The following is a 27,040-nucleotide window of genomic DNA, read 5'->3' on the forward strand; positions in this document are numbered from 1 at the left end:
GGAAGATTTAAAAGCCTTTGCCTTTTGTTCACAGACTCAACAGGCCTGTTGGGTGAGGCCGCCATGTTGCCTTTAGTTTGACTAACTGAAGAACCTATCGACACCTATTAGCCAAAGGCTTAGTATGTGGCTGTCGTCGTGTTGGGCCTTGGGAGACCTCAGAGCGTCAACCCACACACTGTGACCATGATAATGATAACTATGCTTGCATGTTGCTAGTTCACATTCATCTTGAAAGTCTTAAAACAACCTTGCCCGGTAAGAAGGGGAAGCATTAGTTCTTACATTTTTATTAAGAAGACAAAATTAGAATTTTTTTTTTTCCCGGTGAAGAAGATTAGCCCTGAGCTAATGTCTGTGCCCATCTTCCTCTAATTTGTATGTGGGATGCCACCACAGCACGGCTTGATGAATGGTGTACGTCCACGTCTGGGATCCGAACCTGTGAACCCCAGGCCACTGGAGCGTGCTGAACTTAACCACTGTCCCACTGGCTGGCTCCTAAGAAGACAAAATTAAAGTTGAGTAAGGGTAAGGGGCCACATGAAGTTCCAGAGTGACTCCATGGCAGTGAGATTCACGGCAACACAGAGCTGCCACACTGTTAACTTTTAAACATGTTTCATCAAAACTCTCTAATTTTTAAAATCATCTTTGAAGGCATTTTTGAGCTCCACCCCGTGTAGTGTGGCTCAGGAGGGGGCATCCTCTGGTCTGTTTTCGTTAGCAGGTTGTGCATTCTTCCAGGTTCTCTTAGATGTTGCACATTGTTGTAAAGATTCACGTGCCTCCTGTCTTCCCTTCTTCCTTTACGTCCTCCCTCCCTCTCTCCTTCCCTCCATCTACTCTCTTCCTTGTCCCTTACACTCTCTGTCTCTCACTCGGTCACCCCGTCAGCGAACACTTCCTGAGCTCTCACTCGTGTCACAGGGAGACGGCCCTGAGCCGCCCTCTGAGAGCTGCCGACTTGGCTGTACACCATCCGACTGGGTCTCTGCGGGGCCCGGAGCCACAGGAGCAATCAGCTGTCGGGTTTTGGTTTTTAAAGGGTTTGTTTCCCTCCAGACGTCAGAGAATTCAGTTCTGCACGATCCCAGCATCATGTTTCAGCTTTGAAGGCCCTGCCTGCATCTCCTTTGCTCTCTCCGGGGGTCTTTCTGGCAGCCGGGTGGTCAGCTGCCCAGATGCTTTGCTTTCATCGGTGGACCTGACAACTACGTGTTGAGCTCCTGCCCCGAGCAGGGCACTGTTCCAGGAGCTGGACCAGACGGCAGAAGGCTCTGTCACCCACAGCTCATGATGTGTTGGGAGGAGAGGCATGAAAGGCTATTAAGAAATTGTTTGGTATAAATAATTATGTGTGTAAATAATTATTAGTATTCATATGCCAATAAAGGCTGTGGATAAACAGGAGGCAGGGAAGAGGGCTAAGGATCACTGAGTTGAGTGGTGTGCAGGGACCTGTGCCTCTAAGGGAGGGTTTTCAGCCAATGGGGCAGCTTTACTGCTAATGAAGATGAAGGCTGGTCCATCTCCCCAGCAACTCTCACCGGTTTCTTGTACTGTGTGCATTACCTCGATACAATTCATCAATATTTGAGGGAAGAAATGCAAGCAGTAAGAATTTATTGGAAGATTTTTTAAGGTTCTCAATGAAGACAAATACTTACTGGAGAGAGATTTGCCACCCTAGCCCTAAGTCAGAGGGCTGAGACGGAAAGAAGGAATTTCAGACATCTGCCGCTGGTGTCTGGGGAATAGAGCGTCTTTCCTCTACACATCCCGTGGCTGCTAAAATCACCCCAGCAGGAGGGTTACAGCCTCAGAAGGCCAGGCCGGGGTAGAGGGCACAGTAGCAATTAAAAGGCGCGTTTCATCCAATTAGCTGCCGTGTGTTAGTGTCCTCCGAGCTGGCCCGAGCTGGGGGTGGTAGAACCAATCATGGCGGCAGGAGCTGCTGCACAGACACCTCCCTCTCCCTCAGTGTCGTGTGACTTTGGTCATCTGATATCTCACCACAAGACAAGGAGCCTGGAGATCTGGGAGTCGCTTATCCCAACGCAAAGCTCTCGTGCCAGAGGGGACTGGGGCTCCAGAGACCCTACACTGGAGGGGTAGCCCTCACAGAGATGCTGGGACCACTTTCAGCGCTGAGCACAGGGCTCCCGGGAAAGACCAGCTCCCCGTCCCACAGAAGGACTTAGGCAACGGGATGTCACTGTCTCCTGTTCTAGAGCCGGAGCTCTCTCCTCGCCTGCCCTATCCTACATGGGATAGGGCCCAGCTCAGAGCGGTAAAGACGGCTCAGGGACACCCTTAACCTTGAACTGTCGGCCTCCATCATTTCACAGATGAACTTCATTGTATGATCGTTTTCTGCCAGGCTCTGTGCTGGGCTTGGTGTGGTGAAGCTAAGTCATGACTCTCTGCCCTTGCACTGTCTGCAAACTAGGACACGGATTGGCTATCCTCCCGGCTGCATACTGGAGACGCTGAAAAACTTACAGAAACAGATGCCTGGGTCCTACTCCAACCAGTGAGGTCAGAGTCTCGAGGGGCTGGGGGCAGGGTTGGTCTGTGGTTTAAGCAGCTTAGAACGACTGAATGCTTTTGCACATGAACACATAGGTGAATTTACGTATCTGCCCCAAATAGCTGGGCTGTGAGGGGGTAGGACTGGGGATAGCTAAGTTTTCTTATGGGAGAGGAAGAGAAAAAGATTTGGAATCAGGGCAGAGAGCAGCAAGTCCCTGAAGTGAAGGTCAGGGCTTGTGGGCTCGGGCCCCGGTGTGCACAGAGGGAGCCACTATTTCAGGACGGTGGTGGGAGGGCTGACAGGAGGCGGCGCTCTGCGGACCAGGTGTATCTGTTTACAGTTTTGCCCCAGCTTAGACGTGGTAGGGCGAGCAGACCACAGGTTGAACAAATTAGTGTCTGAGGTCTAAAGAGTTTCTCTTTCTGCCCCTGCTGCTGTCCTGAGGTGCCCTGACAGTCACTGCTGGCTGTGGGACCTGGCTCAGAGTCAGTGAAGGGACAGAAGACACTGGAAGCTCTGTGTTTCCAGAATAGGATGGAGGCCTGTTCTGGACACTGTCCAGGGTACTGTCCAGGGATGGCTTTTTATAGGAAAAGGAAATGCCAACAACCTAGTCCTGGTTACAGGACGCTGGCACGTATTCGGGACTAAAATTACCATCTTCCTCACCTTTGATGTATGAGATCCTTTCACAGGGGAGACATCCATTCCTTTCTTAAGGAAAAATAAGGTATAACTTACAAATGTCCTTGAGAAGGTGAAATTATGGCTGAAATTTACATTAGAAGAAAATGGCCAGTACCAGATCCTCTCTTAAGAGTGGGCTTTGATGAGTGACCATGATGCATGGGTCATATTCGTAATTAACAACAGCTCTCTAGGAGCCCAGCTTCTCCACCAGTTCTTCTGAGGCTCGAAAGAACCGGGGACCACAGGTGGATTCTGGCCTCCATACAAGCCAGTCTTTACACGGTGCCAGTCCTCTGGAGTTCACGTTGATTTAGGGTTACAAAGTGGTTCTAGTCTTTAAGGACTCTGCAGCTGTCAAGTGAGAGAGAAATGCTAATGAGAAAGAGTGGGCCGCCGCATGTTGTCTTTTTTACCTCTGGACGGGAGGTAAACATACCTAAAAGTTTGGTGCCAAGAGATGTAGTTATGATGTTCTAGGCTTTTCACACTGTTTAAGGACAAGGTTCTGGAGAAACTGCGACTCTGAAAGCATTAACATTTAATGAGTTGTATCAGCAACTTAAAAAAAATCTCTATAAGTGACATGCAAAAGTGGGCATTCAGAACAAGGGAATGAGCCAGTTACCTTTGGCCGTGAGACGCTCGGTGAGCTCTGAGCTGTCTGCTGAGCAGGACCGTAGGAGCAGTTGAAGGGTGTGGTGTCAGGTTCTTAGATGGAACTGAAACAAGACACCTTCTGGCGTGTGCGCACACACAGCACGTCAGAGGCCCGAGGGCCAGCGTGCCGGTGGCTCTGTAGGCAACAACTCCATTCTTTGTTTTTTCGTTTGTTTTACTGGTAACATTGGAGATTTTGATTATCCTTGTCAGGCCACCAGGACAAGACAGACAATGCCGTATCCCAAGCACATCCAAGACTTATGTGGGTCAGCGAGTCCCCGTCTCCCGTGGCAACATTTCATAAGTCTTCCCGCCATTTTCGTGTCCTCCCAGTGCCACAGGCCTGGCAGGTCCCACTGCATTCATTCTTTTATTCATTCGTTCAACTAATGCACGCTGTTTGAGGATCTCCTGCCTCGAGGGCTCTGCGTAGATGACGAAATAGAGGCCCAAAGAAACTGTGCCTTGGGTGGAGTAAATTAAGCTGGGCTTTGGGACTTGGCCCGCTGTCGTGCTCGGCATGCTCTGCTTGTCCCTCCAGCCCCGTTCTCCTGGGACCCGTTCTTCCTCCCTGCTTGGTGCCTCACAAGGCTGGCGTCTTTGGACGGTGTTTCCAGGCTGCTGTGTCCTGTGGCTTTAGCTGTATTCTGCCAACGGGAGGCTCAGACAGGATGTGGGAGGTGTGGGGAGAGCTCAGGCTGTCTTGCTCAGGACATTCTTCAGCTATGTTTGCGTCTCTCTGCCTGAGGTCCCAGCCCTTCCCTCCAGTTCAGCTCTCACTAGGTTCGGTTAACCAACACCTCCCCTTTCCACTTCAGGCTGAGAGTGTCAGTGGCTTCCTCACGAAGTCAGTCCTGCGCTAATTCATCTTCTTTGGTAATCTCTCTCCACCTTGCCGGTGACTTTGGGAACACCTCTCCATGAAACCTCCTTCATTTATTTTTTTGGTGCAATCATTGATACCCAAAGTCCCCCCAGCAAGTAGAATCTCGAAACGGGACCCTTGGCTTGTGTGCTCATGTCCGGGGTGAATGCACAGATTATTTCATTGTGTTGAGAAAATGGCTTTCCACAGAAGTGGGACTTCAGCCGAGCCCATGAGGAGGGCACGCCAGACACCAGCCGGGGCGCTGCACCCCAGGGCTTCCTATTTTCAATGAGAAAGGCATGTGGGAAACACAACCAGATCAAGGGAGGGATGTAGAAAGGCCTTGTTTCATTCCTTCTCAATGAACCAAGTGGTAGCGATTCCATAAGGTCATCTGGTCTGGAGGAAAGAATGTAGTCAGAAAAAGAAAGTTCTGGTTCCATTTCTTCTAATAATTTACTCTGTGACCTTGGGAATTACTCCATTCTAGCACTTTGAATGATACATGATTCTATATGAATGCAGGTTATTTCTAGTCTTATATTACTCTCTCTGCCTTTCTCGCCTCTCTCTCTCTCTTTTTTTTTTTTTTACTTAAAAAGCATTACTTAGAAAGTAGCTCTTTCTCAATATTTCCTTAGACATATTTTGAAAGCTTTTTATGACTTATTGGAAACAATGCTATTACAGAGAGAAACTACTGGAAACGCCTCTGGCTTTCTCTGCTGGACATGATTGTACCCGGCACTCTGGCGGTGACGTTGTCAGGCTGGAGAAGCCAGCAAGACTCTGTGCTCTGGACAAAGCCAATCAGGTCCCGTCTCTGCCATGTTACTCATCGACACTGAGAGACAATCCTTATTAGCCCAAAAAGAGAAAAGCCTAGAGAAGGGTCACATCTAGGTTGACCGGATGACGATTTGGTACCCCTTGAGGCTGGTGGGTAGGGAGTGGTTCCCAGAAAACTGAGAGTGAGTCTCCAGGAAGAGCAAATTTATTTCCGAAGGTCCAGACTCGCACTGTGCATGTAGGTCAGCCCCTGGCACCCATTACCCAGGACCATGCTCGTCCCTCTTTACTAACTGTGGGGGAAAATACCAGCACGCGTCGTACAGTCCAAAATGACTGAGTAGAAGCCAGGCTTCAGCTGAGCCTTTGCGTAGGGAGGGCCAGACCCTGAGTGGGGCTGTTTCCAGCTCCTTGTTGGCTCCTCGTTGTTTGGAAACTGCCCTGGCACCTGGGAGGGGCACACGCTTTCCGACCCTTCTTGTCCTCTCACTTACGTACCTGCTCTCATCGGCTGATTTGGGGAAAGCATCCTTCCCATGTCAGGACAGTCACATTCATACTCCCGGGAACTGGAATCACGGAGGGTGAGCTGGGGGTGCTGGAGCTGAGGCACGAGGCTGGAGTGCAGTGGCCTGGAGGGCACGGCCATGGCGCTGGTGCCTACTGAGGTCCCAGGGGCTCCTCTAGTTCCAGTCTTCCTGCAGTCGGTTGCACTAGCCCTTCCTTCAGGTCGGGCAGCCACCCAACATCCCTCTCACGTATCTACATTTGCTTTAGTTTGTGCGAGTTACTTGCTCTTACTTCCTGGGTGGAGAGAAATCATCGAGCTTCTGATGGGCCTGGGGGACCTCCTCTGGATCCAGGCTCCTTCTTCCTATCCCGGTCTTTGCACACATCTGCTCCTCTAGGGTGAGGTCATTCCTCTCCCGGCCGCTCAGCAATCCGAGCCATGTGCACCTCTTTGCCTTTGCCGCATCAGAATTGCCTTCACGTCCTTCCATCTCCTCCTTCCAATCTTACCTAAGCTTCCCGGTCCAGCTGCACCTCCTCACACCATCCCCATGGGGCGCTGGCTTGGGCCCTAGAGACAGGCTTCTCTCGGTTCCATTAACCATTCGCTCCCAATACAGGGCTTTGCATGTGCCATTCCATCGGCTGCTGGGCTTAGTTCCTCCACAGCTTTCAAATTTCAGTTCTCACAGCACCATGCACCTGTTCTGTCACCCTCATCACAGGTGTAATCTTTACTTATTTGTATGCTTATTGGGTACGGTTGTCTCCCCACCGCCCTGACACACACACACACACACACACACACACACACTCAGGGGACTGTAAATTCAGTCAGAACAGACAGCTGTGCCTGCTTTTGTTTCAGGCATTTCCACTATTTATCACAGGGCCCAGAGCATAGTAGGCACATGACTGTTGTTGGTGAATCAAAGTTTGAATGAACAAATACTTGTATGATGAATAACTGAATGGATTATGGACATAAGTTTGGCTTAAGCATTCGAATCCCTCCTGATGAATGCTGTGGGGTCCTGGTGTTTATATCCAGGACTTGTAGACCCAAGTGTATTTCTTTGTTCCTTATCAAAAGCTGTAATGAAATTATCAAACTTATTATCCTGCCTCCACCTCTCTACTACCAAATTGCAGCTAATGTTATCTTTCTTAGTATTTATCTTTGTTCTTTTGTTACTTGATTCGTTAGCTTTAAATTATGTACTTTCAATCACAGCTATATAGATGAGGCAGTCAGTACACGGACAGTCCCTGACTTACAATGCTTCAACTTAACGAGTGTTCGACTTTATGATGGTGCAAAAGCAATTGCATTCAGTGGAACCCGTACTTTGAATATTGATCATTTTCTAGATTAGCGAAATGCGGTACGATCCTCTCTTGTGATGCTGGGCACCCAGTCAGCCCGAGATCACAAGTGTGAACAACCGATATGTTTAACAACCGTGCTGCACCCACCCCACCATTCTGTTCTTCACTTTCAGTACCGTATTCAGCAAATTACATGAGGTAGTCAACACGTTGCTATAAAATAGCCTTCGTGTGAGATGATTTTGCGCAACTGTGGGCTAGTGGAAGTGTTCTGAGGGGGTTGAAGGTAGGCCGGGCTAAGCTAGGATGTTTGGCTGGTTAGGTATATTACATGCATTTTTGACTTTTGGTATTTTCAACTTACGATGGGTTTATTGGGACGTAACTCCATCATAAGTTGAGGAGCATCTGTATTTTTTCTGTCTCCTCCCTTCTACTCCCCCCATGATTTTTTCGTTGCTAGCTGCATCATGTCTGCATTAGACACAGCCTTTACACTCTGTTCTGTCACTAATCCTCACTTTTGCTTTAGACTTTATTCTACTGTTAAATGTCGCCGACACTCTTCATTGGTCTGTTTGCTTTAGTTTCCCTGATCAGTCTCATAGTTACCTGAAATTCATACTCAGGCAGTTTCCTCAAGGAAGGCTCAAGAGGAATATTTGAATTCTTTCCTGTTCAAAGCTTTTATCTTTAGTCTTTATCAATGAAGGACCATTTGGCTGGATATAAAATACTCAATTTATCCTCTCTTTCCTTGAGGGTTTTGTCTTCTGGCTTTGAATTTTGTTGAGGCAAGCCTGAGTTCTTCCCCCTATAAGAGACTTTATTGCTTTGTCTTGCAGACCAAAGCATTATTTTTTTATTTTTGAAGTCTGATAACTTTAACAGCATATGTCATACAATCAACAATTCTGGATTAATCATTCCTGGTACATGGGACTTCTTTTAAATGTATATATATAAATCGTTATTTCTGGAAAGAATTCTTAAATAATAAATTTAATTTGTTCCATCATTTTGATTTTCTTTTTTTAAAGAAATCCAGTTATGGATCTGTTGGCTCGCCTTTGCTTGTTTTCTACACGAATTATATTCTCACTAGCCTTTTAAATCCAGTCTTTGTTTTCATTCCATTTTATTTACTTATATAATTTTTGTTCCCTAACTTGCTTAGTGGTTATGCCAGTATCTTATTTGCCCCTATTATTATTACAATTTCACCTTAATTTCTGTGATGGTTTTATTTTTTTCTCCAATTTATTTCCCGAGTTTTCCCACTGATGTTTCACCTTTTTCTTACCATCTCATTCTCTCTTTCCTGGATTTGCATGTCTGCTTGATGGTCTTCCTTCATAGAGGCAATTCTTAAGATTTAAAAAAAATGCATGTAGGGGCCAGCCCGGTGGCATAGTGGTTGAGTTTGTGCACTCTGCTTTGGTGGCCTGGGGTTTATGTGTTCGAATCCCAGGCACAGACCTACACATTGCTTGTCAAGCTGAGCTGTGGCAGCGTCCTACATACAAAAAAAAAAGAGGAGGATTGGCACGGATGTTAGCTCAGGGCCAATCTAAAAAACCTCTCCAAAACAACAACAAAAAAAAATAGTGGGCAATTAATATATAGTTTTGGATTGAATAAATAAGTGATTCTAGCCAAGTATCTGATAAATGTGTTCACACTCAGTAGACGGCAACTTTGCGTTGACTTTTGGAAGCTGGGTTGAGCCTTCTTTTCTGTTGAGGATGATTGAACCTCAGGGAATAAGTAATAAATTAAGTACACTATCTGTAATATATATGGCTTATTTCATATGTAAAAATAACTTAAAAGTGTCTTAAGAAGTGATAAATCAAACATTTCTTTCTCTGTTTACTAAATGAAAGCTTGGAGATATAAAATTTATTAAAAAATAATAAAAATCAGGGGGCCAGCCGGGTGGTGCAGCCGTTAAGTTTGCACATTCCACTTTGGTGGCACAGGGTTTGCTGGTTCGGATCCCGGGTGTGGACCTAGGCACGGCTTGTCAAGCCATGCTGTGGCAGGCATCCCACATATAAAGTAGAGGAGGATGGGCATAGATGTTAGCTCAGGGCCAGTCTTCCTCAGCAAAAAAGAGGAAGATTGGCAGATGTTAGCTCAGGGCTAATCTTCCTCAAAAAAAAACAAAAAAGGAAAAGAAAACAAAAAAGAAAAAAATAATTAAAATTAGCCTTTATATTTACATCATGACTAGTTAACAGAGACAGATGAACAAGAGGGAAAATGAAAGGGGACGTGAAGACCTATCAGCTTGCCGGGGCTGCTGTGACAAACACCACACATGGGGAGGCTTCAACAACAGATGTTTGTTTTCTCACAGCTCTGAGGCTAGAAGTCCGAGGTCAAGGTGTCACAGGGCTGGTTTCTTCTGGGGCCCTCTCCCTGGGGTGTGGATGGCCGTCTTCACCCTGGGTCCTCACGCGGCCTTCCCTCTGCGTGTGTGTCCTCACCGCCTCTTCTTCCGAGGACACCAGTCAGACTGGGTCAGGCTGCGTCCTAACGACCTCGTTTTACCTTAATGACCCCTTTAAAGGCCCTGTCTCCAAATTACCTTCTGGGTTACTAGGGGTTGGAATGTCAACATATAAATTTTGGGGGACACAAGTCAGCCTATAATAAAGGAGAAAGAGACATCAAGAGAGAAAAATGAATTCTGAGGGAGAAGAAAGAGGCACCGATTCCTCTGGGGGACGGGCGTGGGACTATTTGGAGTCTTTGAGAGCCAGGAGGCAGCTAAGAGGTGATTACGGCCATTCACGTCTCAAAGAGAGCGAAGGGGCCACCCTGATGGGAATGTTCCAAAGGATCGTTTTGCAGTGTATGGAAGTGTCCATACGGTGAAACGGTAATATTAGTCTAGATTACAGAGAAATCAGGGCCAAAGCAAGAGCGAGCGGCTCATCCGATCGTAAAGATGGAGAGCGGCCCGGACCTGGAGCCTGGAGAGCTGGCTGGAGGACAAATCTCTGCAATGGAAGCGGTCACCTTGGGCCAATTCCTCCTCCTGTCTGGGCCTCCGTCTCTCATTTGTCTGACGAGGGGTGGCATCGTTGGCCTCTTCCTTCCCACTCAGCTCCAACAAGTTCATTATTAAAGGCATCTTTCAAGAGAGGGATGGACTGCATGGCTCCTGGCATCCAGTCTGACGTCAAGTCACTGCTGCCTGATGGGGTCTTTTCAGAGACAGGCTGTCCTGTGGGGACGGCAGCTTTCTCCAGCAGTCGTGCTGAGCGGGTGGTGACATCACGTCAGGTGATGGAACGGGACAGGGCCCTGCCACTCAGAGCTGGGGTCTGTCTTCTGCTCCCGAGGGGCCATGATGAATGGAGTCTCACTTCCTGCCTGCCAGCTCCTTCTGGCGGCTCTCCCGGCCGCAGGCGCTTGGCTTGAGCACAGGAGTGAGAGTCTCAAGAATCACGAAAAGGGAAAGATGCTGTAGTCTGCATTCTGCACAGTGCCATCCAAATTCTCTTTCTAAAACAAATCCTGTCTCTCCCCAGTGTCTGCAGACCCCTGTATCTTGGCATGATGTCTGTATTTGGGCCCTTAAGGAGGATGCTGTGTTTTATTCATCTTCATGTTCTCAGCTCGGAGAGAAGGCCCTCACCCAGGGAGTGGATGGGCGCCTTCCATGAAGCAGGCCCTGCCGTGCATGCGGCCTCGTCCTCGGGCCCCTCCTGCTCGCAGATCTGCGGGCCTTGAGCCCAAGGCCGAATGGAGGGAGAGGGGCAGGAGGGGACGCTGCTGAGTGAAGGCACTTTGACTCTGCAGTCCTGACCTGAGAGGAACTGAACCCTGCCACCAACCAGGCGGGCCTGGAAGCAGAGCAGCCTCCATGGAGCCCCAGCCCTGGCCGAGGCCTGGACCGCCCCCCGGTGAGAGGCCATGGGCGCAGGGCCCCCTGAGCAGCCAGGACTCCTGACCCACAGAAACGCAGGTGAGGTCGTAATGCGTGCTGTGTAAGCCACTCAGTGTGTGGTCATTTATTTTGCAGCAAAGGAAAACCAATGAAGAAGGTACCCGTTGTTAGCTGCACTCGAGGTGAGGGGCATGGTCCCTCAAGATTGCCAGGTCAGCCCGAAACTCTGACACCAGCCTCAAGTTTAGGGGTCCCCAGGGCCAACCTCACTTCAGACCAGCTGGCTATACCTTTGGGGGTTCCCACGTCCACCTTCAGGTTCAGTGATTCACTAGAATGACTCAAAACTCAGGAAAGCGTGTGCTTACGAATACAGTCTGGTTATAGCGAAAGGACACCAGTCAGAACCAGGCGGAGGAAGGGATGCGTAGGACCAAGTCTGGGAGGGTCCCAGAGGTGAAGCGTCCATGTTCTCAGGGGCACATTACCTCCCGGCATTGGTGTGTGACAGTGCAGAGTGCTGGCCGCCAGGGAGCTCGTCCAGCCGAGCTTCCAGCCCAGAGATTTGATTGGGGTGTCAATCAAATGACACGTATCTAGGCATGGTTGATTGAATTGAATTGACTGAGCCTCTCCTCCCCAGAGGCTGGGCTGATGTCACGAGGATTAAAGTACCAACCCTCTAAGCACTTGTTGGTCTTTCTGGCATGGCCAGCCCCTGCCTCCGACTACCAGCAGACCCCCATCTCGAGCAGCCTCCTTACTGTGGACTTTTAGGTGTGGTCTGAGAGGCCCATCAGGACTGACGATGGCAGACCTCTCTGAGGAAAATAAGTCCTTCACTCCACAGAAGGGGTACTTTCTGGGGGCTGTCAAAGGGTCTCGATTATTCAGGAAAGCAGGAGGCGGGCGCCTGCTCTGAGGACCCGCACCAGGAGACCAGGTGGGTTACAGCTCTGGTTGAAGTCGCTGTGGTGTTAGATTCAGTGAAGGCACCAGAACTGTTAATCAGGAGGATTTTCAGGAAAAATAGTCTAAAACTTGAAAATAGGCAGAAGTGTGGTTTCATGACCTCTGTAGAACACACCCAAGCATTTTCTAATAATCTCACCCGAGGGTCATCCGACTCTTTGGGGAATACAATTATGTTTGATGAGCAGTTGATTACGACCCTGATGTTTTACAGCCCTGTGAAATGAGGGGTTAACTTGTAGAAAACTGATGAAGCGCTCATGATATCGGCTCAACACACGGTTGACACGGGGGAGACATGTTGTAGAAAAGAACCCTATTGCAACTTTGAATGACCTCTGCCTAACAAACCCAGCGGGATGTGCACCGTCCAGGAGATCCACCCGCTCTGTAGATTTTATGACTCCTGCTTGTGCATACCCGCCCCCCCCCCCCGCCCACAGCTGTGATAAGACGATGACTTCGTTCTTTTGAGTTCCTTAGGAATGTGATGGCCCTTGGACAGAGAGTCTATGCTGATAGCCATTGTCAATGACAACTGGAAGATCTGCTGTGGCCACTCCCAGCCTGTAACATCAGAGGGTCAACATTCCTACCCCCTCCCCTGTAGCCCACTGGCCTACATAACTGCATCAGATTCTGTGCCCCCTTAAGATGGTTCTTTAGGAAGCTGGTTGACCATCTTTCCTCCTGGTAGTAAGCTGCAATAAAATGCCCTTTCTCTGCCGCCATCTTGCCTCTTGATGACAGGCTTTTGTCTCTCCGTGAGCAGATTGTGCCATTTGTGTGGTAACACTCAGATTTTTGTCTGACTAGTAGCAAAGGTAACCTCAAAGGTTACGTTTTTATTGACCTATTGGCCTATAACCAGTTTTTTAAAAAATATAACTCAGCAATCTTATTTCAGCATTTCTTTTTCCCACTGATCGTATAAACCCGAGTTTTTCATATCCTCATTGAACCAGCTCTTGGATTCTGCAGTTTTTTTCCTTGTTGATGAGCTAAATAAAACTTTGACACAGGCTCACCATCCGTTTGTGTGAGCTGGGCTTCCACCAGGAGCCCAGGGAAGGCGATCGGGTTAGAAGCGGGTGGCAGCCCGTTGCAAGCCGTGCTTTCTTAGCAAGCCCCGGGTTAGCTCTGTTGCATGTTCCTTGGGAGTGGTTGTGGGAGGAGTGCTGATGGAGATGACATGGGAGGAGGATATGCCCCCGCCCCTTTGCACCCACTGCTGGGCCCTGGAGCTCTGCCCTCTGCTTTGCTGCCTCTCTTCTTCCTTACCTCCTCGCCCCTCTCCCCTCCTCTATCTTCCATTCTCTTTCTCCCTTCCCATTTCCTTTTCCGTTCTTTGCCCTCTCCCGCTCCCCTCCCTTCATCTCCTTTCTTGGCCTCCTCGCCTCCCATCCTGGCTCTGCTTCCCACGGCTTACTCCTTCTGCTGACAGTGGCCTGAAACTCTGATTCCTCCCCGCTTGCTGCAGGGGAGGTGGTATGCTTCCAGTCCCTGAAAGTCTGAGGGCTACGTAAGGAGTAGTGTTTGATTTCATTAAGTATAGCAAATCCAAAGCTTGTCCGTGGAGTCCTCACCTGTATCATTCTCTGGCAGAGAGGGTGCTGTATCTGTGTGTCCTTAACTGTCCTCGCGGATCAGGGCAGTGAGGAATAAATTATAGGATGGATGAGAATATACACAGAACCTCTGTGATTCTGTCTGAATCACATGCTAGATTCTAATCAATATAATGTATTTTTTATTATTAAATGGCCCATTATAATATAATAGAGCAATAAATACTGATAAAAGTGTTCCCAGTGAGTAATTCCTTTTGGAATAATGAATATTTGATTATGGAACGATTTGGCTTTTAATTTACACCCACTCTTAATGTGCTCCTGTTAACTTAATATTCTCCCACAGCGAAGTGTGGCCCAGTCAAGTCCAATGATGAATGTGTATCGTTGGGGAACTTCATTAAGGAGCAGCTCCCGTGTGGGGCCACTCTGGTTCTGTGGCCTGCAGTCTTCCGGATCAATCCAGAGTGAGCCTTGCGGCTGCGGGGGGCGCTGCTTCGTCTGCCGGGCCCAGGGCTTGGGGTACTGTGTGCTTCTGCACCACCTCTAACGTTTCCTTAACCGTGAACTCTGGACAACATAATACCTAGGGCGTGCCATCATTCTGAAGAACTTCTTCAAGAGCCTACTGTGTGCCGGGCACGCACTAAGCACTATTGAGGGGTGATATTGAATGAAAAAGTTAACCACAAATCAAGGAGAGTGGGATCCGTGAGGACAGCCTTTCCCATTAACAAGGGATTCACCCATCTCTGTTTCTCTCCCACCCAGCTGCCCCAGATCCCCCTTCTAGCTACAAGGGCAGAGCAGGAGCGTATCTCTGGCACCCACTGTCCCAAGTGGTGGACCAGGGCCATTGTTCCATTCTCTAGGACAGAAGAAAATGAGAATCGTCTAGCTAGTGTTGCTGTTTTCCTGAGTGAATTGTAGATTAGTCATTAAATATCGTCATTCCCAAACTCAGAATGTCTAAAGCTGAATTCACCATCTTCTTCTAAAACATTACAACAAACGGGTGAGAGAAGAGGACTTATCCATCCATTGTAGTGTCTCCCTGTTTACGGCAATGTCTGCACCCAGGGGTGTGCTGGTAAATGTTTAACAACGGGCTTTCAGAAGAAAAGGGCTCTGATTTCCTTGGTGCACATACTCCCACTATGCCCCCTCCCAAGCTTCCCCGGCGGTGTCCTGACGTGGGGATGGGAGAGGTGTGCACCTGGGGTCCTGGGAGCGTGTATGAGCTGACTTTAGCCCACTGCTGTCTGCACTACTATCCAAGACATTCAAGTGTAAAACCTAACCTTCAACTTGGACCCTCTTTCTTCCCTTTTCTTCCGATGTCCAGCACCAGGAGAAAAGGCTGGGTCCCTTCATCCCAAGTCCTTTGGGAAGCCCTGAAACCCCCAAGCAAGCACATCACTGTGCAGGTAGGGGAATCAGTCTCTTTGGTGTTGGTTTGAATTAGGGATTCACAACGGGGCTAGCACCGCCCCCTAGGGGTGCTTTGGAAATTTGTGGGAGCATTTCTAATTGTCACAACCAAAGGAGCACTACTGGCATTTAGAGGACGAAATCCAGGGATGTCCTTTGCTGTGCAAGACAGGACTGTCCAAGAAAGAGTTGTCTTGTTCAGCACGGCTTTCAAAGTTCATTCAAAAAGGTGGAAAACTTGTTTATAATTTCTGAGCCTAGAGCCTAATTCTGTTTTACTTAACATAGAGTACTTTTCTTTTTTCTTTTTTGTTTTACTGATTGTACTGGTTTTTATTCTGGTGTTCTCTCTCTCTCTTTGGTTTCTCTGTACTTGTCAGAATGGCTTCGGATCTTAATTTTCTCTAATCCAAACTTATTTGTTATTTGTATGTCCCAGACAAGACAATTTATTATTATTTTGAGGATAGTTGTGCCCAAGCAGGCAACACTTATCATTTTATTATAAATTATTTTTATGTATTTTCTTTAATAAAGTAAGGAATTATATTTATTTTTTGAATTATGCATGTAGTTTATATTATCTTTAAAATTTATTGAGAGGACAGAAGACAGGCCCTTGGAAATGTCGGATGTCATGGGACCAGCAGTAAATCACCACCCAGCTCTTCTGCAAATGTCACCGTTCTCAGGCCAGTCTGATTCTAGAAACAAAGAAAATTACACGCATTTGTTCAAAACAATACATTTCTGGACTTGATACACTGACTTTTTTAATCGGTTCAGAGGAAATTTTTGTACAGTCACATTCATACATCAGAATTGACTTTTCTGGCTCCAGTCTGCATCTTTTTTTTTAGAAAGATTAGCCCTGAGCTAACATCTGCCACCAATCCTCCTCTTTTTTGCTGAGGAAGACTGGCCCTGAGCTAATATCCATGCCCATCTTCGTCTACTTTATGTGGGATGCCTGCCACAGCGTGGCTTGATAAGCGGTGCCATGTCCACATCTGGGATGTGAACTGGTGAACCCTGGGCCGCCAAAGCGGAACGTGCGCACTTAACTGCTGCGCCACTGGGCTGGCCCCAGTCTGCATCTTTTTAGGCTGTTCTGCTCTCATTTATGTGATATAAATTAAGGCAGCACTGATGGAGGTGATAATAAAAACATCTAACTCTCAATCAGGGCAGCAGGGTACCCACAGGTCAGAAAGGGCTCCCATAGCAGGCGGGCAGGATCCTGCTGTGCCAGGGGCTAACCTGCCAGGTGGTAGGGAGGTCTACAGGGTTACGGGCAAGGGGTTGGGTGGAGAAGTGGAAGGTCACTTGGGAGCTTGGCTGGGGCTGTGGGTATTTGTCATCTGGCATCTAGGTCAGTTCGGGCTGCTATAACCAATGCCACCGACTGTGTGGCTTAAACAGCAAACACTTATTTCTCACATTCTGGAGGCGGGGAGTCCACGATCAGGGTGCCGGCAGGTTGCGTCTGACAAGAGCGTTTCCTCGTTTGCTGGCAGCTGTCTTCTCTGTGTCCTCACCTGGCAGAGAGAGAGCTCTGGCCTCTTCCTTCCTTTATAAGGGCACCCATCCCACTCCTGAGGGCTCCCCCCTCATGACCTCAGTGCCACCCCAAGGCCCCACCTCCTAATAATGTCACACTGGGGATTGGGCTTCAACATGTAAATTTGGGGTGGGGGGACAAAAATATTCAGTCCATAGCATCTGGTACAGAAACATGCCAATATCTGATCACCGGGTATGGCGATAGAGGTGTTGATGGGCTGGATAGAACCGTGTGCCTGGCTCGTAACACCGCAACTAGGATTGGGCGCTCCGGAGAAGCACAGGCTTGAGGCACCGGCTGAGTCATCACGGGTTCCAGCCGCTCACTCTTCCTTCAGGGGTCTTGTCTGCTAGGGGCCTATCCATGCCCAGACGTGCCCTGCTCCTGCATGCCGTCTGGCTTGGTTCTTGCTCCTATGGCACTGCCCGTGGCTTCTGGGGACTCAGCTCACTGTCAGGGGTTGATTTATGATTTCATTAAAAAGTGATCAAGAGCTGCGCTGCCATGATGAATCACTCCTGCTGTGCGCCATCTGAACCCACAGAGTGGCTGCCAACTGTACGAAAGAGACACGTGGAGCAGCGCTAAGCAGGCCTGGGAAGCACGCTCCCCAGCGTGATGGGGCGGCTCTGCGCTCCCTCGAGGCCGCCTTGAGAGCAGGGCGGGCTCTGGCCCTGCCCGGCTCCCCTCTCAGTCCAGCTCACCGACTGGTGTTGGCCTTTGAGCTTCCGTGCATGTCAAATTATATCACCTACAGAAGGGACAAGAATGTCATGCTAATCGTTCATGATGCTCTTCTTTTTATAGCAATAAAAATTTTTTAGCCAAAATGGCTCAAGATGGCAAATCGTAGACATTTTTAAAAAGAATATTTCTTTAGATAAGCATCCAAAAATATTTACTCCTGGGGTTCAGTTTGGTGCCTTTATTGCTACATTTTAATTTTTGCTTTACCAGTGGACTCTGAATCCTAGCCTGTGACCTTCGTGAAGCTCCTTGCATCACCAGCCGCCATAGTTAGAACCGGGGTGGGAGCTGCAGAGAGGGGGGTCTCTCGGAGGACGGAGCCAAATTTCCTTACAGGAATGAGGAGAAAACACATGGTGCCCCTGGGCACAATGGCCCCCGATGCCTGTGATCGTTCTCAACTTACACTCAATGCTCCATTGTACAGCTTTAAAATGGCTTTGCCTCTTGTTGGTTCCATCCTCCCCCTACATCCTAACTGTCTTCTAGATGTTTTTTATTGTGGTAAAATGTACATAACGGAACATTTTGATGGCACAATTCAGTAGAATTAAATACATTCACATTGTTGTGCAACCATCACCACCATCCATCTCCAGAGCTTTTTCATCAACGCAAATGGAAACTCTGTCCCCATTAAACAATAACTCCTTGTCCCGCCCGGCCCCCAGTCTCTGTAACCACCGTTCTGCTTTCATTGTCATGAATTTGCCTACCTAGGTGCCTCACGTAAGTGGAATCACACAGTCTTGTCCTTTTGTGTCTGGCTTACTTCACTTATCACAAGGTCCTCCAGCTTCACCCATGCTGTAGTGTGCGTCATGACTTCATTTCTTTTTAAGCCTGAATAGTATTTCATTGCAAGGACAGAGACACCTTGTTTATCCATTCACAGCTCGATGGGCGTTTGGGTTGTTTCTACCTTTTACATATTGTGAATAATACTGCTATGAACATTGGTGTATTTCCTCTAGTTTGGATCATTGAAGGGTACAGCTGCCATAACCAAACCTTTTCAAATGCACTGAGTTTGTCCTATGGATCTAATATCACCTTCAGTTCCTTAAATATACACTGCCGGCCAGGTGCCCTCATGACATCAGCCCTGGTTCAGGCCTCCCCTCTGCCTGCATTTGTTCCTCCTCTCTCTTGGTGTGGCATGATCTCCATCCTCCTTCAGCCTGATTCCAGTCCCCCTTCTATTCCAGCGTCCACCTGCTTTCTGAAACCCTGGCTCCAGAACTACACTTAACCCCTGGGTTCCATCAGTAAATTCCATGTGGCTGCTTTGTTTCCGGGCAGCTGTTCCTTTGGGTGTGATTCTGCCCCTGTGTTAGCCCTTCCTTGTCCTTCCAGTAACCACAGCTCTTCAGACAACGAGGGCTGAGCTCGCACAACAGAGATCAGTATTGATAGCAAATGAAACTTACAACAAAGCTAATCAAACATGTGATTAATTACACGCACTGTGGTTATTATGCTACTTGGTAAGTAGGCATGAGTTATAAGCAGCTCATAAGTGACTATAATTAGTTTTACTTTGATGTGGACCACCCAAGCATTTCTGGAGTCAGTAGGGGGTGCCTGTGTGTGTGTGTTATGTTGCCTGTGTGTGCGTGTGCATGTGTGTGTTGACGGGAGAGGAGCGGGTGGGAAAGAGTCATTTGGAGAGGTGGTGAGACAGCGAGTCACTGGAGAGGAGCACTGGGAGCCCTGCCCTCACCCCTCACAGCAGGATGGGCCGGAAGTGTTCCTCGTGAGGACTCAGCTGCGACTCTATTATCTTTCTGCCTGCTTCCACCTGCCTTCTCCCTGATTGTACATTCCCGAAGCAATTTCCTGCTGTCTTTCATTTTTCTTATTCCCTCCCTTGACCTAGAGAGAAGAGACGGGACTGTGAATGCCGGCAGGACGTGCTGAACGCTATGATAAAAGAAAGATTCCCTGCTTAAAAATCGATCTGTGCAGCTGCCTGAAATTCAAGCCAGTGGATTAGGTGGCCACCTCCTCTGACAGGGGTACCCAGGGCTATCGGAACCTTGGCGTAGATTATAGGACGTCCTAAAACAGGATCCTAACTTGAGGGCTGAAGAGTTATTGCATGGGGTCCGAACATTGTCTACACTGAATAATCGTCTTGCCTATATTTACCTAAATTAAAAAAACAAGCACAAGGATGCACAGAGGTCAGTAAACTATCAATTTAAAGTATTTATTGACTGCATGGTTGTCACCCATCCCACAGCCCAGGGGCCTTGCCGGCAGCAGTCACATCATTTTCTATGTTGCACTGACACCTCTGCAGGTTTCCCCAGGCTGCTGCAGGATGGTGACGCGGGTCAGCTTCCTCTGGTACATCATTACATGGCTTCCTGGAAATCCTTTTGGCCAGTGAGGGAAAGGGTTAGATAAATGTGACAATGATGATGTGACAATAACTCGCTCTCATTGCCACTCACAGCACTGGAGTGGGGAGAGCAGCTCAGATAAACACGAGTCTGTTCTCTGAAGGAGCCGGGAAGAGCAGCTCGCGTGACTCACAGTGAGTGTGCATTGGTCTCTCGAGGTGCTGGCCTGGAGTGAAAAGAACAGGAACACCTGGCAGATGCCCAATAACAAGCTGTTCCTTCTGTTCAGGTTTAGTTGAAACCCTCTTGCTACAATCTCCCGTTGCCAGAAGTGATGGCAAATAGCTGGTTATCCCATCATATTCTTCAAGATTTTAAACCACATTCTCTCCAGCATTTTTCTTCATTGTCCAGCTGTCACTTAATGTGAAGGACCCAGCACCACGTGGAAATGAGCTCAAGAGTAGACCAGAAGTCTGCAGAATGTGGGTTCTAAGCCAGCAGCCTCGCTGCCTAGTCATGAGCTGGGTGATTGCGGGCAAGTCATCTCACCTTGCAGGACCTCAGTTTCCTTGTCCATAAAATAACATAAAATTCGACGGCAATATCCTGGCTCTAGACCTGTATTCTCTGTGCTATAACTCTTGGCCAATTTCTCTCAGTCTCATTCAAAAAATGAATGGAAAGCGAGGAGAAGGGATTATGGCAAAGAGTGGTTGTGGTCGTGTTTGGAAGACACCATGGGCGGTCACTAGCTCTGCTTTTGCACTCCTCGCTCACCCAGTCGGCCACCCCCTAGTTATCACTAGCAAGCACATCACACACGTGCTGCACGATTCTGACACATGCGTTACATGCACGGACGCATTCAATGCTCAGAACAGCCTGTGGGATTGGAAACATTATCACCCCTATTTTACACTCTAGGAAACTAAATGTAAGGCGGTTTATGTGTTTGGGGTCACAAAGTAAGAAGTAACACAGCAGGGCTTTGAGCCAAGGAAATACAGCTTTAGAATCCCTCCTATTACCCACCACGAGCAGGGCAGATCCTGGTGGAAGGGGAAGGGAGATCTGAGAAAAGCACCACAGAAGGAAGAAAGGAGGAGAGTGGAAGAGTGGGGAGAACGCCTTCACCATCTACGGGGCTTGGCTGGCAACTGGCCCTGGGTAACTGGACGTGGATATTTTTAGCGAGGAAAGTGTCCATCTCGTTTTGTTCTGTCTTTGAGCATATGGTGAAACTCTCCCAGGAGAACTGAGCCCTTGTCTGCCTTTGCTACTCTTCTTCAGGGAAGTTCTTTTCTTTCTATGAAGGTGAACAGAATGACACCAGGGGCATGGCAATGGCTGTTCTTTATAGTTTCTACACATATTAAAACGCTCTCCTTTGAGGAGAAGCAGTGGATGGGAGGAAGGAGAAGGTGGGAAGAACGGAGGCTTTGTGTAAGACAGATCCAGCACGGAACCGTGGGCTGCCTCTGTGAGCTGTTTGACCTTGAGCCTCCTTGTCTGCACCTGTAATGGAGGAAAAATTCTTTCTACCTTGCAGTGTTGTAGTGAGGATTAAACGAGAAAGCTTATGCAAAGCACAATGTCTACTGTCTGGTAGGCAGGCAGGTAGTTATTTTCCCTTTCCATTTGTCATGTCTTCCTACCTCTTGTCTGCCTTTCTTCCGTTTGTTCCTGGCCTCTCTTTTGCCTCCTGTGCTGTTAAGTCCAGTCTGCTCAGCCTTGCAGCTGAGATTCTTCACGTGTCAGATGCTTTCCCTTCCAACTCTCTGCATTTATGTCTTCTTATGACAGTCCTTCACTCCAGCAGCCAGACAACCTCTTGCCCTTCTTTGCGTGTGCTTAATAGAGCGTCTCCCACAGTAATGTGCTCACTGGACCCTCTGAGCTTCATGAGGTCCGTGGATCTCCTTCCTGAAGAATGACTGGCATTGCTTCATTACTTGACTTTGCTTCCGTGCATTGGCTCATGCCATTTTCCATGCAGATGTCGTCCTCCTCTGGCTTCTAAGCTATTCCCAGATCAAAATTAAGCTTGGAAGAAGCTTAATTCTTCCAAGAAGCTTTCTATGACTGAAAGCATCACTAGGTTAGTCGGCAGGGAGATGACTTCACTGGGTTTGGCAAGACCTTGGATAGGAGATAGATTAAGGATGGTGGAGTGGGGAGCAGGCCAAGCAATTGGCTTTACAGGGGGTCCCTATCTTAAAGTCCATAACCTTAGTCACATTTGCAAAGTCCCTTTTCCACATAAAGTAACACATTCACATGTTCCAGGCATTAGGGCGAGGACATCTTTGTGGGGGGTATTATTCCGGCTGCCACAGAAGCCAAGAGCCCAGTGGTGAGCATTGTGGCTCTAGGTGTGACTATCAGAGGGCCATGGGTCAGGAAGTTCACTGGATCATTATAACCAGTTTAACCCATCTTGGTTTCTTCTCTCCTCCATGTCACCCCATCACTATAGCCTAGAGCTGATTTTGAGTCGTTATGTTCATCTGTCAAGGTGTTATGGTTCTCTACTTGTTGAAAGCGTGCATGTTTTGGTTCAGAGGCTGTGTCCAGAGATTAGTGTGTCTATGTGTGCACAGAAGAGAAATCACACTGAAGGGTATGATCTGAGGGGTGCTGCAAGGCTTCCCTCTCTCATGACCCAAGGCTCCCGCGATTCCATTATTGAAGAACGATCCCTCTGGTTTAGTAGCTCTTATCACTGCGGGAAGTCTCCATGAACACGCGCATTCTTGGAAGGTTAAGGTGCACGTCAGGGCCGTTGACAAATCTTTGCTTGAGATGGCACGCTAAGACGTCAGCGCAGGGCTTTGGAGGAACAAAACTCAGGACAGGTTGATTCTGAGAAGTAAGTGAGAAGAGGGGAAGTTGAGGACTCCAGAGAGCTGGCTAGCCAAGGCGGGCCTGGGGGAGAGGTCAGAGTGAGCAGCGCTGGTCATCTGGGAGTGTTAAAGACTGAATGTTTGTGTGCCCCCAAATTCGTATGTTGCAGCCCTAACCCTCCACTGATGGTATTGGAGGCAGGGCCCTCGGGAGGCAATTAGGCTTAGACTGGGTCATGCGGGGCTCCCATGGTGGGATTTTAAGAGGAGGAAGAGACCAGAGCCCGCTCTCTCCTCAGCACACGAGGACACAGGGAGAAGGCGGCATCTGCCAGGAGGACAGCGCTCCCCAGAAACTGGATCAGCCAGCACCTTACTCTCGGACCTCCAGCCTCCAGAGCTGTGAGAAATAAACGTGTGTTGTTTAAGCTGCCCGGTCTGCGGTGCTTTGTTACAGCAGCCGGCGTTGACCAAGACAGGGAGAAGTTCCCAAAGTGAGCAAAAATGCACAAAGGGGCTGGCGGGGGAGAGTCAGACCATGCGGGTTCGTATTTCACCTCGGTCTCTCATTAGCTCTTTAATCTTGGACAAATTCTTAAACTTTTTTTTCTTTTTTTCAATCTGTGAAATGACGATAATAGTATGTTTCTCTCAGGGCTTTGTGAATTCAAAGTTCTCATACCTGTGCTTTGCACACATGTGCTTCCTACGTGGGCACTGCTCTCATCTTTGTTACTCTTTGTTGACATTCTTTCCTGTTTACAACCACAAATGCATGGAAGATGGGTACCTTGCCTGGGAAGTTGGTGTTATTGTGTCCACTTTATGGAGGAGGAAAACAAGAGTTTAGGTTTGCCTGAGGTCCTGCAGAAAGTTAGAAGCTGGAATTGCGGCAAAGACTTTCCTGGCTGGTTTAGCATGACTTTCCTGCTTGTCACAGACCAGCGCTGTCTCCAAGCATCCTCAGGGCACTTTCCTTTTTTTTTTTTTCGAGGAAGATTAGCCCTGAGCTAACATCTGCGCCTATCCTCCTCTTTTTGCTGAGGAAGACTGGCCCTGAGCTAACATCGTGCCCATCTTCCTCTACTTTATATGTGGGACACCTGCCACAGCATGGCTTGCCAAGCGGTGCCATGTCCGCACCTGGGATCCGAACCAGCGAACCCTGGGCTGCTGAGAAGTGGAACGTGCGCACTTAAGCTCTGCGCCACCGGGCCAGCCCCTCAGGGCACTTTCTGATGGCTAATTTTGGGTACCAACTTGGCTAGGCTACGGCAGCCTCTGGTTTAATCCAACTCTGTCTAGGTGTTGCCTGGTGGGTGTTTTAGATGGTTAATGTCTAATGTCTACAATCAGCAACTTTCAGTAAAGGAGAGTTTACTTTACATTACGGGGCCCATAATGTTGGCGGGCCTCATCTCATCACCCACAGGCCCTAAAAGCATGTCTTGGTCTGCTTGGGCTGCCATAACAAAACACCGGGGACAGGGTCTTAAACAACAGAAATCTATTCTCACAGCTCTGGAAGCCGGGAAGCCCAAGATCAAGGTGCTGGCCGATCCCGTTTCTGGGGAGAGCTCTCTCCCCGGTTTGCACATGGCTGTTTCTGTCTCCTCACGTGGTGGAGAAAGCAAGCTCTCTGGTGTCTCTTCTCATAGGGTCACTAGTCTCATCATGAGGGCCCCACCTTTATGACCTCATCTAAGCTCAATTGTCTCCTAAAGGCCTCATCTCCACATACCATCACACTGAGGCTTGGGGCTCCAACATATGAATTTTTGGGGATACGAATGTTCCGGTCACAGTTCAGCAAAAACAGAGGTTTCCCTGAGAAGGAATTCTGCCTCAAGTCTGCAGTGTCAACTCCTGCCCGGGTTTCCAGTCCTGCAGATTTCAGACCTGCCAGCCCGCACAATCACCCGTGCCAACTGCTTAAGATCTCTCTCTCTCCCTCTCTCTCTCCAGCTGGCTAGCTGGTAGATCTCCTGTTGGTTCTGTTTCTCTGGAGACACCTGGATAATACAGGCTTAGAGGCAGATTTTGAGTTAATAGTTTTTCTGCCCTTCACATTCAGGCCAGGAGTCACTTAAATCAGACCAAATCAAGAAATTTAAAATCCGACTTATCTTTGGGAAAATAGCGATCCCAGCTGCCAAAGCTCGTTTTCCTACTATGGGATCAAACTCCAGCTTCTCTGCCCACCACTCCCCCTGTCGCCTCATGAGAGGCTGATCAATTGAGCTTTCCTTGGCAAGGTTCCGAGGACCTGGCTGTTGTCAACAGTGGCTGCCACTTGATATTCTAAGGAACAATTTAACAGCTGGTAGCCATCTCTTTATTAAGCCTATCTCTTTATTCTCAATCTTTGCATTATTTTAGAAATGTAGAAAAAAGAGAAAGGAGATAAAAGGTAAGTGGAGGGTGTATGGTACACCTCCTGGGGACTCATTTTTCTTTCATTTTACCCAATTGTATCTGTTCCTTTAGACATTAATTCTCTGTCTGTCTTCTTAATGTTAAGGCAGATGGTTTGATTGAAGTTTCATCTTCTACAATGTGTTTAGATACTCCTTTTGAAGAGATGAAGGACAAATTATTATTAATAATACCAATGATGCCTTACCATTGTCCCTTACAAAGCACTTTTGTATATTTCATTTCGGTTCATGCTTTAAACATTCGTCTACGGTAGGAAGGTTTTATACAATAAACCCTGAACATTTGTGAATGATTTTTTTTCCAGGAGCCTTCTCAAGTCTTCAAAATCAATGTGCGTCGTCTCCCCCATAAAATGGGATAAAGTGTAATTGCAGTGTGTGGAGGATGACTTCAGACGCGGTAGGCAGAGTACAGCAACGCTCTTCAGTGCAGCAGCGAGCTTCCCAGGCGGCGCTCGGCTGTGGCTCCAGGTCCCACGGCCTTGGCGGGCTGCCTGCTTGTCAGCACTCAGCTCCGCAACCCATTTCAGCTACCGTTGTCTTCTTGGCATGTCTTGGGTCACCAATCACCTGTGAGACTTGAGATTGGAAAAGTTGACTTTTTCAAGGGTCTACTGCAGGGATTACAAACATGGAGCTCATTGTCTGGAGAAGCGATGTGTGTCACCCAGGGAACGCTAGGGCATCAGGACTCTGCCCAGTGGACTCTGCCCACTAACATTATTAATACGCTTTTCAAAGAAGAGGAGAGGCTCCTCTGGTTCTCCCTATTCCGAGATAACGTAAAGTTACAGGATATCCGAGTCAGAAGGAACCCAATGCCCACGTGGTCCGGCTTCCCATCCATGGTAGGGAGGGGACCCTCTAGCCATTACCTGAATACTCCCAGTGGCAGAGAGCTCTTTTTCAAGAACACTTTCCACTTGGGGTTCTAGCTGAATTAAAATCTTCTTGCCTAGAGCTCTCTACAGTTGGCCCCAGTTTTCCCCTCTAAATGAGCCCTGAAGACCAGGAACTGTACTGTCCCCGGGAGGATAGACATTTAACTTGGCTCAAGGCATCAATCCCCACGTGGCTCTTAAAAAGTGAATCTGATGGGGGCTGGCCCCGTGGCCGAGTGGTTAGGTTCCTGTGCTGTGCTGCAGGCGGCCCAGTGTTTCGTTGGTTCGAATCCTGGGTGCGGACATGGCACTGCTCATCAAACCACGCTGAGGCAGCGTCCCACATGCCACAACTAGAAGGACCCACAACAAAGAATATGCAACTATGTACCGGGTGGCTTTAGGGAGAAAAAGGAAAAAATAAAATCTTAAAAAAAAAGAAAAAGTGAATCTGATGGTGACCCTTTCAAGCACACTGTAGGGCGGGTGGGGAGACACTTTTAGGCAGATAGATGTTCTTTGGGGAACTTTCAAAAAGCTCCTTCTAGACAGCTGCTTTCTTCTCCACACAGGAGGCCAGGCCACATGCTCTCGGGGACCACGAGGATTGAGCGGGGTGTCTGGGGCCGGGGCAGCCATAGACCAGGCTGTCGTCACACAGGTTTTGTGGATGTTCTCTGTCGTTTATCCACATGGGTCACCTTGCCAGTATTTTCTGAGGGTGAACATGGCTTCCTCCAGGCCTGTGAGCTTCTCTTTATGTGCCATTTTGACTGATAGTAATTTTTTCCACAATGTAAGCCATTTTGACATGAAGAGTGGGCTTTTCCAAGGCACTTTTGAACCGATCGTTTGCCATCAGCCTTTGACAAAGCTGCATATTATCGGAAATACCAAAGGAGCAGCTCTACTCTCCACCATAACTCAGGAAGCATATTAGGCGCTAAAATTCTAATACC

This window comes from Equus asinus, chromosome 1 (genome assembly GCF_041296235.1).
Source record: "Equus asinus isolate D_3611 breed Donkey chromosome 1, EquAss-T2T_v2, whole genome shotgun sequence".
Lineage (NCBI taxonomy): Eukaryota > Metazoa > Chordata > Mammalia > Perissodactyla > Equidae > Equus > Equus asinus.